At 39.5% G+C, this 13,747-nt stretch overlaps 1 protein-coding gene across 1 annotated transcript in view; it reads right to left on the reverse strand.

The window, feature by feature from the left end:
- LOC126072011 (adhesion G protein-coupled receptor E4-like) overlaps positions 1–13,747 on the reverse strand; it is a 102,162-nt gene that overhangs the window by 63,330 nt on the left and 25,085 nt on the right. The window lies entirely within an intron of this gene.

A 13,747-nucleotide genomic window follows, 5' to 3' on the forward strand; every position in this document is an offset into this window, starting at 1 on the left:
GCGTGGGACGCAGCCGGTAGGAGAAGTCCCCGGGAGGCAGCGACTGGTACTGCAGCGGGGAGAACAGCGTAGCAGCCGGGACACTCGGTCATGGCACAAGCACGGGGAGCTGCTCCACCCATCTGAACTAACCCCGGGAGGAGGCCCAACTAGTTCTCGGGGGCGGCACGGCCACGTGGCTGGAGGGACGAGAAGTCCCCGGGAGGCAGCGACTGATTTTGGAGTCGAGAGTGCACCGTCCCAGTAGGGGAGCCTTGACGCTGGGCGTGGGGCTGGAAGCGGAGGATCTGACCTTGACTCCAGCGGGCCAGACCCCCCGGGGGCAATCTCCACACAGCCAGCACACATAGGCGACGCGCCCGCGGGAATCTCAGATATAATAGTCATTCCAAGCAAGACAAGCAACTCTGGCTATATTCTGAGGTGCTACTCTCCTATCTCTCTGTTCCCTCCCCCACCCTCCCCAGGCGGCTTCATTAACATCTGAATAGCCTGAGCCAGAGGGAGAACTCTGATAGGGATCTGACTGCATTTTTTTCTTTAGCGGATTTTCTGGAAAAACTAGTTTCCCAGTGATGGCTCGGAGACAACAATGCATATCAAACCACTTAAAGAAGCAGACCATGACAGCTTCTCCAACCCCCCAAACAAAAGAATCAAAATCTTTCCCAAATGAAGATACAATCTTGGAATTATCAGATACAGAATATAAAAAACTAATTTACAGAATGCTTAATGATATCACAAATGAAATTAAGATAACTGCAGAAAAAGCCAAGGAACACACTGATAAAACTGTTGAAGAACTCAAAAAGATTATTCAAGAACATACTGGAAAAATTAATAAGTTGCAAGAATCCATAGAGAGACAACATGTAGAAATCTAAAAGATTAACAATAAAACAACAGAATTAGACAACGCACTAGGAAGTCAGAGGAGCAGACTCGAGCAATTAGAATGCAGACTGGGACATCTGGAGGACCAGGGAATCAACACCAACATAGCTGAAAAAAAATCAGATAAAAGAATTTAAAAAAATGAAGAAACCCTAAGAATCATGTGGGACTCTATCAAGAAGGATAACCTGCGGGCGATTGGAGTCCCAGAACAGGGAGGGGGGACAGAAAACACAGAGAAAATAGTTGAAGATCTCCTGACAGAAAACTTCCCTGACATCATGAAAGACGAAGGATATCTATCCAAGATGCTCATCGAACCCCATTTAAGATTGATCCAAAAAGAAAAACACCAAGACATATTATCATCAAACTCACTAAAACCAAAGATAAACAGAAAATTTTAAAAGCAGCCAGGGAGAAAAGAAAGGTTTCCTTCAAGGGAGAATCAATAAGAATATGTTCTGACTACTCAGCAGAAACCATGCAGGCAAGAAGGGAATGGGACGACATATACAGAACACTGAAGGAGAAAAGCTGCCAGCCAAGGATCATATATCCAGCAAAACTCTCTCTGAAACATGAAGGCGAAATTAAGATATTTACAGATAAACACAAGTTTAGAGAATTTCCAAAAACCAAACCAAAGCTACAAGAAATACTAAAGGATATTGTTTGGTCACAGAACCAATAATATCAGATATCAGCACAACACAAGGTCACAAAACAGAACGTCCTGATATCAACTCAAATAGGGAAATCACAAAAACAAACAAATTAAGATTAATTAAAAAAAAAATACACATAACAGGGAATCATGGAAGTCAATAGGTAAAAGATCACAATAATCAAAAAGAGGGACTAAATACAGGAGGCATTGAACTGCCATATGGAGAGTGATACAAGGCGATATAGAACAATACAAGTTAGGTTTTTACTTAGAAAAATAGGGGTAAATAATAACGTAACCACAAAAAGGTATAACAACTCCATAACTCAAGAAAAAACCAAGAAAAACGTAACGACTCAACTAACATAAAGTCAAGCACTATGAAAATGAGGACCTCACAATTTACTAAGAAAAACGCCTCAGCACAAAACAGTATGTGGAAAAATGAAATTGTCAACAACACAGATGAAAAGGCATCAAAATGACAGCACTAAAAACTTATTTATCTATAATTACGCTGAATGTAAATGGACAAAATGCACCAATAAAGAGACAGAGAGTCACAGACTGGATAAAGAAACACGATCCATCTATATGCTGCCTACAAGAGACACACCTTAGACTTAGAGACACAAACAAACTAAAACTCAAAGGATGGAAAAAAATATATCAAGCAAACAATAAGCAAAAAAGAAGAGGAGTAGCAATATTAATTTCTGACAAAATAGACTTTAGACTTAAATCCACCACAAAGGATAAAGAAGGACACTATATAATGATAAAAGGGACAATAGATCAGGAAGACATAACCATATTAAATATTTATGCACCCAATGACAGGGCTACAAGATACATAAATCAAATTTTAACAGAATTGAAAAGTGAGATAGACACCTCCACAATTATAGCAGGAGACTTCAACACACCACTTTCGGAGAAGGACAGGACATCCAGTAAGAAGCTCAATAGAGACACGGAAGACCTACTTACAACAATCAACCAACTTGACCTCATTGACTTATGCAGAACTCTCCACCCAACTGCTGCAAAGTATACTTTTTTTCTAGCGCACATGGAACATTCTCTAGAATAGACCACATATTAGGTCATAAAACAAACCTTTGCAGAATCCAAAACATCGAAATATTACAAAGCATCTTCTCAGACCACAAGGCAATAAAACTAGAAATCAATAACAGAAAAACTAGGGAAAAGAAATCAAATATTTGGAAACTGAACAATACCCTCCTGAAAAAAGACTGGGTTATAGAAGACATCAAGGAGGGAATAAGGAAATTCATAGAATGCAACGAGAATGAAAATACTTCCTATCAAAACCTCTGGGACACAGCAAAAGCAATGCTCAGAGGCCAATTTATATCGATAAATGCACACATACAAAAAGAAGAAAGAGCCAAAAACAGAGAACTGTCCCGACAACTTGAAGAAATAGAAAGTGAGCAACAAAAGAATCCATCAGGGACCAGAAGAAAACAAATAATAAAAATTAGAGCTGAACTAAATGAATTAGAGAACAGAAAAACAATTGAAAGAATTAACAAAGCTGAAAGCTGCTTCTTTGAAAAAATTAACAAAATTGATAAACCATTGGCTATACTGACTAAAGAAATACAGGAAAGGAAACAAATAACCCGAATAAGAAACGAGAAGGACCACATCACAACAGAACCAAATGAAATTAAAAGAATCATTTCAGATTACTATGAAAAATTGCACTCTAACAAATTTGAAAACCTAGAAGAAATGGATAAATTCTTGGAAAAACACTACCTACCTAAACTAACACATTCAGAAGTAGAACAACTAAATAGACCCATAACAAAAAAAGAGATTGAAACGGTAATCAAAAAACTCCCAACAAAAAAAAAGCCCTGGCCCGGACGGCTTTACTGCAGAGTTCTACCAAACTTTCAGAGAAGACTTAACACCACTACTACTGGAGGTATTTCAAAGCATAGAAAATGACGGAATACTACCCAACTCATTCAATGAAGCTACCATCTCCCTGATACCAAAACCAGGTAAAGACATTACAAAAAAAGAAAATTATAGACCTATATCCCTCATGAACATTGATGCAAAAATCCTCAACAAAATTCCAGCCAATAGAATCCAACAACACATCAAAAAAATAATTCACCATGATCAAGTGGGATTTATACCAGGTATGCAAGACTGGTTTAATATCAGAAAAACCATTAATGTAATCCATCACATAAATAAAACAAAAGACAAAAACCACATGATCTTATCAATTGATGCAGAAAAGGCATTTGACAAAGTCCAACACCCATTCATGATAAAAACTCTTACCAAAATAGGAATTGAAGGAAAATTCCTCAACATAATAAAGGGCATCTATGCAAAGCCAACAGCCAATATCACTCTAAATGGAGAGAACCTGAAAGCATTTCCCTTGAGAACGGGAACCAGACAAGGATGCCCTTTATCACCACTCTTATTCAACATCGTGCTTGAAGTCCTAGCCAGGGCAATTAGGCTAGACAAAGAAATAAAAGGTATCCGGATTGGCAAGGAGGAAGTAAAGTTATCACTATTTGCAGATGACATGATCTTATACCCAGAAAACCCTAAGGAATCCTCCAGAAAACTACTGAAACTAATAGAAGAGTTTGGCAGAGTCTCAGGTTATAAAATAAACATACAAAAATCACTTGGATTCCTCTACATCAACAAAAAGAACACCGAAGAGGAAATAACCAAATCAATACCATTCACAGTAGCCTCCAAGAAGATAAACTACTTAGGAATAAATCTTACCAAGGATGTAAAAGACCTATACAAAGAAAACTAAAAAGCTCTACTACAAGAAATTCAAAAGGACATACTTAAGTGGAAAAACATACCTTGCTCATGGATAGGAAGACTTAACATAGTAAAAATGTCTATTCTACCAAAAGCCATCTATACATATAACGCACTTCCGATCCAAATTCCAATGTCATATTTTAAGGAGATAGAGAAACAAATCACCAATTTCATATGGAAGGGAAAGAAGCCCCGGATAAGTAAAGCATTACTGAAAAAGAAGAAGAAAGTGGGAGGCCTCACTCTACCTGATTTCAGAAGCTATTATACAGCCACAGTAGTCAAAAGAGCCTGGTACTGGTACAACAACAGGCACATAGACCAATGGAACAGAATTGAGAACCCAGATATAAATCCATCCACGTATGAGCAGCTGATATTTGACAAAGGCCCAGTGTCAGTTAATTGGGGAAAAGACAGTCTTTTTAACAAATGGTGCTGGCATAACTGGATATCCATTGCAAAAAAATGAAACAGGACCCATACCTCACACCATGCACAAAAACTAACTCCAAGTCGATCAAAGACCTAAACATAAAGACTAAAACGATAAAGATCATGGGAGAAAAAATAGGGACAACCCTAGGAGCCCTAATACAAGGCATAAACAGAATACAAAACATTACCAAAAATGATGAAGAGAAACCCGATAACTGGGAGCTCCTAAAAATCAAACACCTATGCTCATCTAAAGACTTCACCAAAAGAGTGAAAAGACCACCTACAGAGTGGGAAAGAATTTTCAGCTATGACATCTCCGACCAGCACCTGATCTCTAAAATCTACATGATTCTGTCAAAACTCAACCACAAAAAGACAAACAACCCAATCAAGAAGTAGGCAAAGGATATAAACACACATTTCACTAAAGAAGATATTCGGGCAGCCAACAGATACATGAGAAAATGCTCTCGATGATTAGCCATTAGAGAAATGCAAATTAAAACTACGATGAGATTCCATCTCACACCAGCAAGGCTGGCATTAATCCAAAAAACACAAAATAATAAATGTTGGAGAGGCTGCGGAGAGATTGGAACTCTCATACACTGCTGGTGGGAATGTAAAATGGTACAACCACTTTGGAAATCCATCTGGCGTTATCTTAAACAGTTAGAAATAGAACTACCATACAACCCAGAAATCCCACTCCTAGGAATATACCCTAGAGATACAAGAGCCTTCATACAAACAGATATATGCACACCCATGTTTATTGCAGCTCTGTTTACAATAGCAAAAAGTTGGAAGCAACCAAGGTGTCCATCAACGGATGAATGGGTAAATAAATTGTGGTATATTCACACAACGGAATACTACGCATCGATAAAGAACAGTGACGAATCTCTGAAACATTTCATAACATGGAGGAACCTGGAAGGCATTATGCTGAGCGAAATTAGTCAGAGGCAAAAGGACAAATATTGTATAAGACCACTATTATAAGATCTTGAGTAATAGTAAACCTGAGAAGAACACATACTTTTGTGGTTACAAGGGAGGGAGGGAGGGTGGGAGAGGGTTTTTTATTGATTAATCAGTAGATAAGAACTGCTTTAGGTGAAGGGAAAGACAACACTCAATACATGGAAGGTCAGCTCAATTGGACTGGACCAAAAGCGAATAAGTTTCCGGGATAAAATGAATGCTTCAAAGGTCAGCGGAGCAAGTGCGGGGGTCTGGGGAACATGGTTTGCGGGGACTTCTAAGTCAATTGGCAAAATAATTCTATTATGAAATCATTCTGTATCCCACTTTGAAATGTGGCGTCTGGGGTCTTAAATGCTAACAAGTGGCCATCTAAGATGCAGCAATTGGTCTCAACCCACCTGGAGCAAAGGAAAATGAAGAACACCAAGGCCACACGACAACTAAGAGCCCAAGAGACAGAAAGGGCCACATGAACCAGAGACCTACATCATCCTGAGACCAGAAGAACTAGTTGGTGCCTGGCCACAATCGATGACTGCCCTGACAGGGAGCACAGCAGAGAACCCCTGAGGGAGCAGGAGATCAGTGGGATACAGACCCCAAATTCTCATAAAAAGACCAAACTTAATGGTCTGACTGAGACTGGAGGAATCCCGGCGGCCATGCTTCCGAGACCTTCAGTTGACACAGGACAGGAACCATCCCCGAAGACAATTCATCAGAAATGAAAGGGACTGGTCAGCGGGTGGGAGAGAGACGCTGATGAAGAGTGAGCTAATTATATCAGGTGGACACTTGAGATTGTGTTGGCAACTCTTGTCTGGAGGGGGGATGGGAGGATAGAGAGAGAGGGAAGCTGGCAAAATTGTCAAGAAAGGAGAGACTGAAAGGGCTGACTCAAGAGGGGGAGAGCAAGTGGGAGTAGGGAGAGAGATGTATGTAAACTTATATGTGACAGACTGATTGGATTTGTAAACGTTCACTTGAAGCTTAATAAAAGTTATTAAAAAAAAAAAAAAAAAGCCCTGGTCCGGGCAGCATCACTTCAGAGTTCTACCAAACTTTCAGAGAAGAGTTAACACCACTACTACTAAAGGTATTTCAGAGCATGGAAAAGGATGGAGTACTATCAAAATCATTCTGTGAGGCCACCATATCCCTGATACCAAAACCAGGTAAAGACAGCACAAGAAAAGAAAATTATAGACCTATATCCCTCATGAACATAGGTACAAAAATCCTGAACAAAATTCTAGCCAATAGAATTCAACAACATATCAAAAAAATAATTCACCATGACCAAGTGGGGTTCGTACCAGGTATGCACGGATGGTTCAACATTAGAAAAACAATGAATGTAATCCACCACATAAATAAAACAAAAGAATTACATGATTTTATCTATTGATGCAGAAAAAGCATTTTACAAAGTTCAACACCCATTCATGACAAAAACTCTCAGCAAAATAGGAACTGAAGGAAAATTCCTCAACATGAAAAAAGCATTTATACAAAGCCAACAGCCAACATCACCCTAAATGGAGAGAGCCTGAAAGCATTCCCATCGAGATCGGGAACCAGGCAAAGATGCCCTTTATCACCGCTCTTATTCAACATTGTGTTGGAGGTCCTAGCCAGAGCAAGATAAAGAAATAAAGGGCATCCAGATTGGCAAGGAAGAAGTAAAAGTATCTCTGTTTGCAGATGATATGATTTTATACACAGAAAACCCTGAGGAATCTTCCAGAAAACTACTGAAACTAATAGAAGAGTTCAGTAGAGTATCGGGATACAAGATAAACATTCAAAAATCAGTTGGATTCCTCTACACCAACGAAAAGAACATCGAAGAGGAAATCACCAAATCAATGCAATTTACAGTAGCCCTCAAGAAAATAAAATACTTAGGGATAAATCCTACCAGAGATGTAAAAGACTTATACAAAGAAAACTACAGTACACTTCTGCAAGAAACCAAAAGAGACTTACATAAGTGGACAAACCTACCTTGCTCATGGATAGGAAGACTTAACATTTTAAAAGTGTCTATTCTACCAAAAACGATCTATATATTTAATGCAATTCCGATCCAAATCCCAACGACATTCTTTAGTGAGATGGAGAAACAAATCACCAACTTCATATGGAAGGCAAAGAGGCCCTGGATAAATAAGGCATTACTGAAAAAGAAGAACAAAGTAGGAGGCCTTACTTTACCTGATTTTAGAACCTATTATACTGCCACAATAGCCAAAACAGCCTGGTACTGGTACAAAAGATACATAGACCAATGGAACAGAACTGAGAATCCAGACATAAATCCATCCACATATGAGCAGTTGATATTTGACAAAGGACCCAAAACAGTTAAATGGGGAAAAGACAGTCTTTTTAACAAATGGTGCTGGCATAACTGGATATGCATTTGCAAAAAAATGAAACAAGACCCATACCTCACTCCATGCACAAAAATGAGCTCAAAATGGACCAAAGACATAAACATAAAATCTAAAACTATAAAGATCATGGAAGAAAAAATAGGGACAACGTTAGGAGCCCTAATACATGGCATAAACAGTATACAAAACATTATTAAGAATGCAGAAGAAAGACTAGATAACTGGGAGCTCCTAAAAATCAAACACCTATGTTCATCCAAAGACTTCACCAAAAGAGTAAAAAGACTACCTACAGACTGGGAAAAAGTTTTTAGCTATGAAATTTCCAATCAGCCCCTGATCTCTAAAATCTACATGATACTGCAAAAACTCAACTACAAAAAAACAAATAACCCTATTAAAAAATGGGCAAAAGATATGAATAGACACTTCACTAAAGAAGACATTCAGGTAGCTAACAGATATATGAGGAAACGTTCACGATCATTAGCCATTAGAGAAATGCAGATCAAAACTACAATGAGATTTCATCTCATCCCAACAAGGCTGACATTAATCCAAAAAACACAAAATAATAAATGCTGGAGAGGCTGTGGAGAGACTGGAATACTTATACACTGCTGGTGAGAATGTCAAATGGTACAACCACTTTGGAAATCGATTTGGCACTTCCTTAAAAAGCTAGAACTAGAACTACCATACGATCCAGCAATCCCACTCCTTGGAATATATCCTAGAGAAATAAGAGCCTTTACACAAACAGATATATGCACACCCATGTTTATTGCAGCACTGTTTACAATAGCAAAAAGATGGAAGCACCAAGGTGCCCATCAACAGATGAATGGATAAATAAATTATGGTATATTCACACAATGGAATGTTACACATCGATAAAGAACAGTGAGGAATCTGTGAAACATTTCATAACATGAAGGAACCTGGAAGGCATTATGCTGAGTGAAATTAGTTGCAAAAGGACATATATTGTATAAGACCACTATTATAAGAACTTGAGAAAGTTTAAACTGAGAAGAAAATATTCTTTTGTCGTTACAAGAGGAGGGAGGGAAAGAGGGTGGGAGAGGGGTATTCACTAATTAGATAGTAGATTAGAACTACTTTAGGTGAGGGAAATACAACACACAATAGGGGGAGGTCAGCACAACTGGACTAAATCAAAAGCAAAGAAGTTTCCTGAATAAACTGCTGAATGCTTTGAAGGCCAGCGTAGCAGGGATAGGGGTTTGTGGACCACGATTTCAGGGGACGTCTAAGTTACCAGGTATAATAAAATCTATTAAGAAAACATTCTGCATCCCACTTTGAAGGGTCTTAAACGCTAGCAAGCAGCCATCTAAGATGCATCAATTGGTCTCAACCCACCTGGATCAAAGGAGAATGAAGAACACCAAGGACACAAGGTAATTACGAGCCCAAGAAACAGAAAGAGCCACATGAACCAGAGACTACATCATCCTGAGACCAGAAGAACTAGATGGTGCCCAGCTACAACCGATGACTGCCCTGACAGGGAACACAACAGAGAACCCCTGAGTGAGCTGGAGAGCAGTGGGACCCCAAATTCTCATAAAAAGACCAAACTTAATGATCTGACTGAGACTGGGAGGACCCTGGTGGTCATGGCCCCCAGACCTTCTGTTGGCCCAGGACAGGAACCATGCCTGAAGCCAACTCTTCAGACATGGATTGGACTGGGCAATGGATTGGAGAGGGATGCTGGTGAGGAGTAAGCTTCTTGGATCAGGTGGACATTTGAGACTATGTTGGTTTCTCCTGCCTGGAGGGTAGAGGGGCTCAGAAGCTGGCGAAATGGCCATGAAAAGAGAGTGGAGGGAGAGAGTGGGCTGTCTCATTAGGGAGAGAGTAATTGGGAGTATGTAGCAAGGTGTATATATAAGTTTTTGTGTGAGAGACTGACTTGATTTGTAAACTTTCAGTTAAAGCACAATAAAAACTACAAATAAAAAAGAATATGTGTATTAATTGTTTAATGAGAACCTAGTTTATTCTGTAAACCCTCATCTGAAGTATAAAAAAAAGCTTGTATTTATTAAAGAAAAAAAGATGTGTCTTTTTAACTAGTCAGAATAGTCTGTTTTCTCTGAATTGTGCTTAAATTCAAATTGATGTTTATTTAGAAAACAGTCAAAGGAAGATACTAGATTGCTTCACTGAATCTGTTATGGTATTCAAAAAGATAAAATAGCTCTTCGACTTTGCTGCTGTTGTTAGGTGCCTTGGAGTTGGTTCTGACTCTAGCGACCCTATGTACAACAGGACAAAACTTTACCCGGTTCTGTGCCGTCCTCACGATTGTTGAGCCCATTGTTGCAGCCACTGTGTCAATCCATCTCTTTGCAGGTCTTCCTCTTTTTCACTGACCTCTACTTTACCAAGCATGATGTCCTTCTGCAGAGACCAGTTCCTCCTGATAACATGTCCAAAGTCTGTGAGATGAAGTCTTGCCATCGTCGCTTCTATGAGGATTCTGGCTATACTTCTTCCAAGACAGATTTTTGGTTCTTCTGGCTGTCCGTGGTATATTCAATATTCTTCATTAACACGATAATTTATCAATCCTTCTCTGGCCTTCCTTGTTCTGTGACCCCCTTTCGAAAGCATATAACCAAAAAAAAAAAAAAAAAAACCCCAAACCCATGGCGGCTGAGTTGATTCCAACTCACAGTATAGTCCTCAAAGTGACATCTTTGCTTTTTAAGATTTTAAAGAGGCCTCTTGCAGCACATTTACTCAATGCGATAAGCCATTTGATTTTTTGACTTGCTGACTCCATGGGCATTGACTGCAGATCCAAATAAAATGAAATCCTTGACAATTTCAATATTTTCTCAATACATTGAAGAGTTGGTCATTAAAAAACCACCCCAACAACTAATCTATTTCAGGTGTTTTGCAAGTTCTTTTGCCTTAAGCCATGTGAATGTTAATGAATAGAGGGACTCTTATTGGAATTAATGTCTTAAATGTTTTTATCATATGAACTACACACTCTCCCATTGTATTTGGAAAGAAATGTGGCCTTAAGGACTTCAATGATCCCCAGTAAATGGAGCAGAATGTCACCGGCCCGCTCCTCTCCAATCTCTAGAATGCTGTGTGGAGTGATCTGTTAGAGACTTGCATCTGATCAGGATACACCTTGATTTAGGCTACTTCAATGAACATCCATCATCTTTGGATTAAAGGTAAATAGGTACATAATAAAGAAAGAGCAGGCCTTCCAGGATATAGGCACTTTCTTTCACAGGGCCATTTCCTTTGTTTTCCCATGAAGACTGTGCTCCAGACACTTTAAACCATTCCTAAGCATCTCTTGGACACATCATCTCTCTGGCACCTGCTTGTGTGTTTTGCACATGCTGTTCATGTCATTTGGAAGGCCCTGGAATGGGTAACTGGTCAGCCACTCAGGCCACAGCTGAAACGTCACTTCCTCTGTGAAACCTTCTCTTATTTCTCCAGGCAGAATGAGGTCCTTTGATCTCTTTGCTCTGATTTCAATTTCTCCAGAATTCTGGGATTGAACTTCTCGTGTTCCTTCAGGTATTCTTTTTTTTTTTTTTTTATGTTTTTCTTCTTCACTGTGTAGTAATTCTCTCAAAGATACAGCCTGCATTCTGTTTCCTTTTATACCAAGTGGTGATCCCAGTGACTCACAATTACAATTGCATGTCACTGTACATCCATAATTAGAATCTTGGTCCTCTGGACACAGCACTGCCTTCTGGCTTCTCTGGCTTGAAAATAATTTTTACTGCACTTGAATTTCTTCATTAAGTGCATGAGTGGAAGGTAGCATTCACGATCTGGAAGATGACCAGCCATGGACTTTGTAGTAGACATCTGTGGCTTGGACGGGCCAGCATCCCACCCTTCTTCCTTCTTTTAGAGAGACATTCAGGTTTTTCCTTTGCAGAACAAGCTCCTGACTGTTCATGCAGGCTGGATAGGCACATCAACTCGGAATTTTATGGTGTTTGGCCCACCTTCTCTTAAGTTGTATGACCACCTGACTCTAGAAATGCCAGTCAGATTCCCTCTTGTGGGAAATTGAATCTTGATACAAAGAAGAAAAACACATGAAGTCAATCTTTTGCAAGAGCAGCACTTTAGAGGGTCATTCCAATAGTCCCTGATCTCCAGATTCTGGAAATAATGTTGGTTCCTGTCCCCTTCCAAAACCTAATTATTTGAAATTTTCAACTCTTTAGGCTGCCCAGGGTCCTTCCAGTTATTTCTATGTTACTTAAGTTTACCAGTCAAATGAAGAATTTATCACATGGACAGAATGAAATGTTTTATTTTAAGAATTTGCCAGCCATGGTGATTTTTTCCCTAGCAATTTCAGTACAAGGGTGTAGCAAGGCAGCCCCATGCTGTCTTTCCATTATTGCAGAATCAGAAGCAAACCCTATGAGTTATTTCATTCACTTTATTTCCTTCTCACAGTTATAAATGCTGCAGGCACTGTGAATTATCTCTTCTTTCTTACCATCACCCAGGATCTCATCCATGTGCTCGTCACACCTTTGCCTGGGTCATTATCTGAATTGACCACACCCTTCCCACTAACCACATTTCAAATTAATATCTTTCTGTCAGCACAGGTCTTACCATTGGTGTCCCTGTAAGCCAGGCATTTGATGCGAAATCAATAGGGTGCATTTATCAATTCAGGAGTTGGTGTGCACTTTATGAAAGAGAAAAATGAATTTGCTGTGTTAAGAGGAAATTATTACTCCTCTTTCACCCAGGAAGGACCAAATGCTTGCATTTAACCCCTTTCATCTCCTTTCAAATAAAAAAGAAAAGAAGGGTCTTCCCTCTCCACCTCTCAGGTCACTCATTCAGCTGTTGCTATATTTCCTAAGAAGCTGTGAACATTGGCTTCCAGGAGGAAGAGTTAACTTATGCACAGCATGCAAAATAGAACAGGAGGTGTTTAAACTAAATCAAGCCAACTAGAAAACTTATCATAGAAAGAAGTACCCACATTCACTAGATTTCCTTATGGGCCCCCAAAAAAACCCACTGCCGTCGAGTCAATATAGTGACCCTATATAGGACAGAGTAGAACTGCCCCATATGGTTTCCAAGGAGCACCTGGTGGATTCAAACCACTGACCTTTTGGTTAGCAGCTGTAGTTCTTAACCACTATGCTACCAGGTTTTCCACTTATGGGCCAGTGAATGTTTTTTCACGGACCAACTAACATTTCTGAAGCGCTGCTTCGGGAGGTAGTCTGCTGACTGCAAAGACCTTCTAGCCTGGTGCCTTGAATCAAGCTTGGAGTTAGCACCTCATCTACGTACATAAAAGCTTTCCTACTTTCCAAGAGCAACGGTTATTAAAAAACAGGAATGGAGGGTCTCCTCTTTTTCTATTCAAGGAAAAGAGAAAATTATTACCAAACAGAAAACTTTGCATCTCAGTTCACCCTCACGCAATGACCAA

The sequence above is a fragment of the Elephas maximus genome, chromosome 3, assembly GCF_024166365.1.
Source record: "Elephas maximus indicus isolate mEleMax1 chromosome 3, mEleMax1 primary haplotype, whole genome shotgun sequence".
In the NCBI taxonomy this organism is placed as follows: Eukaryota; Metazoa; Chordata; class Mammalia; order Proboscidea; family Elephantidae; genus Elephas; species Elephas maximus.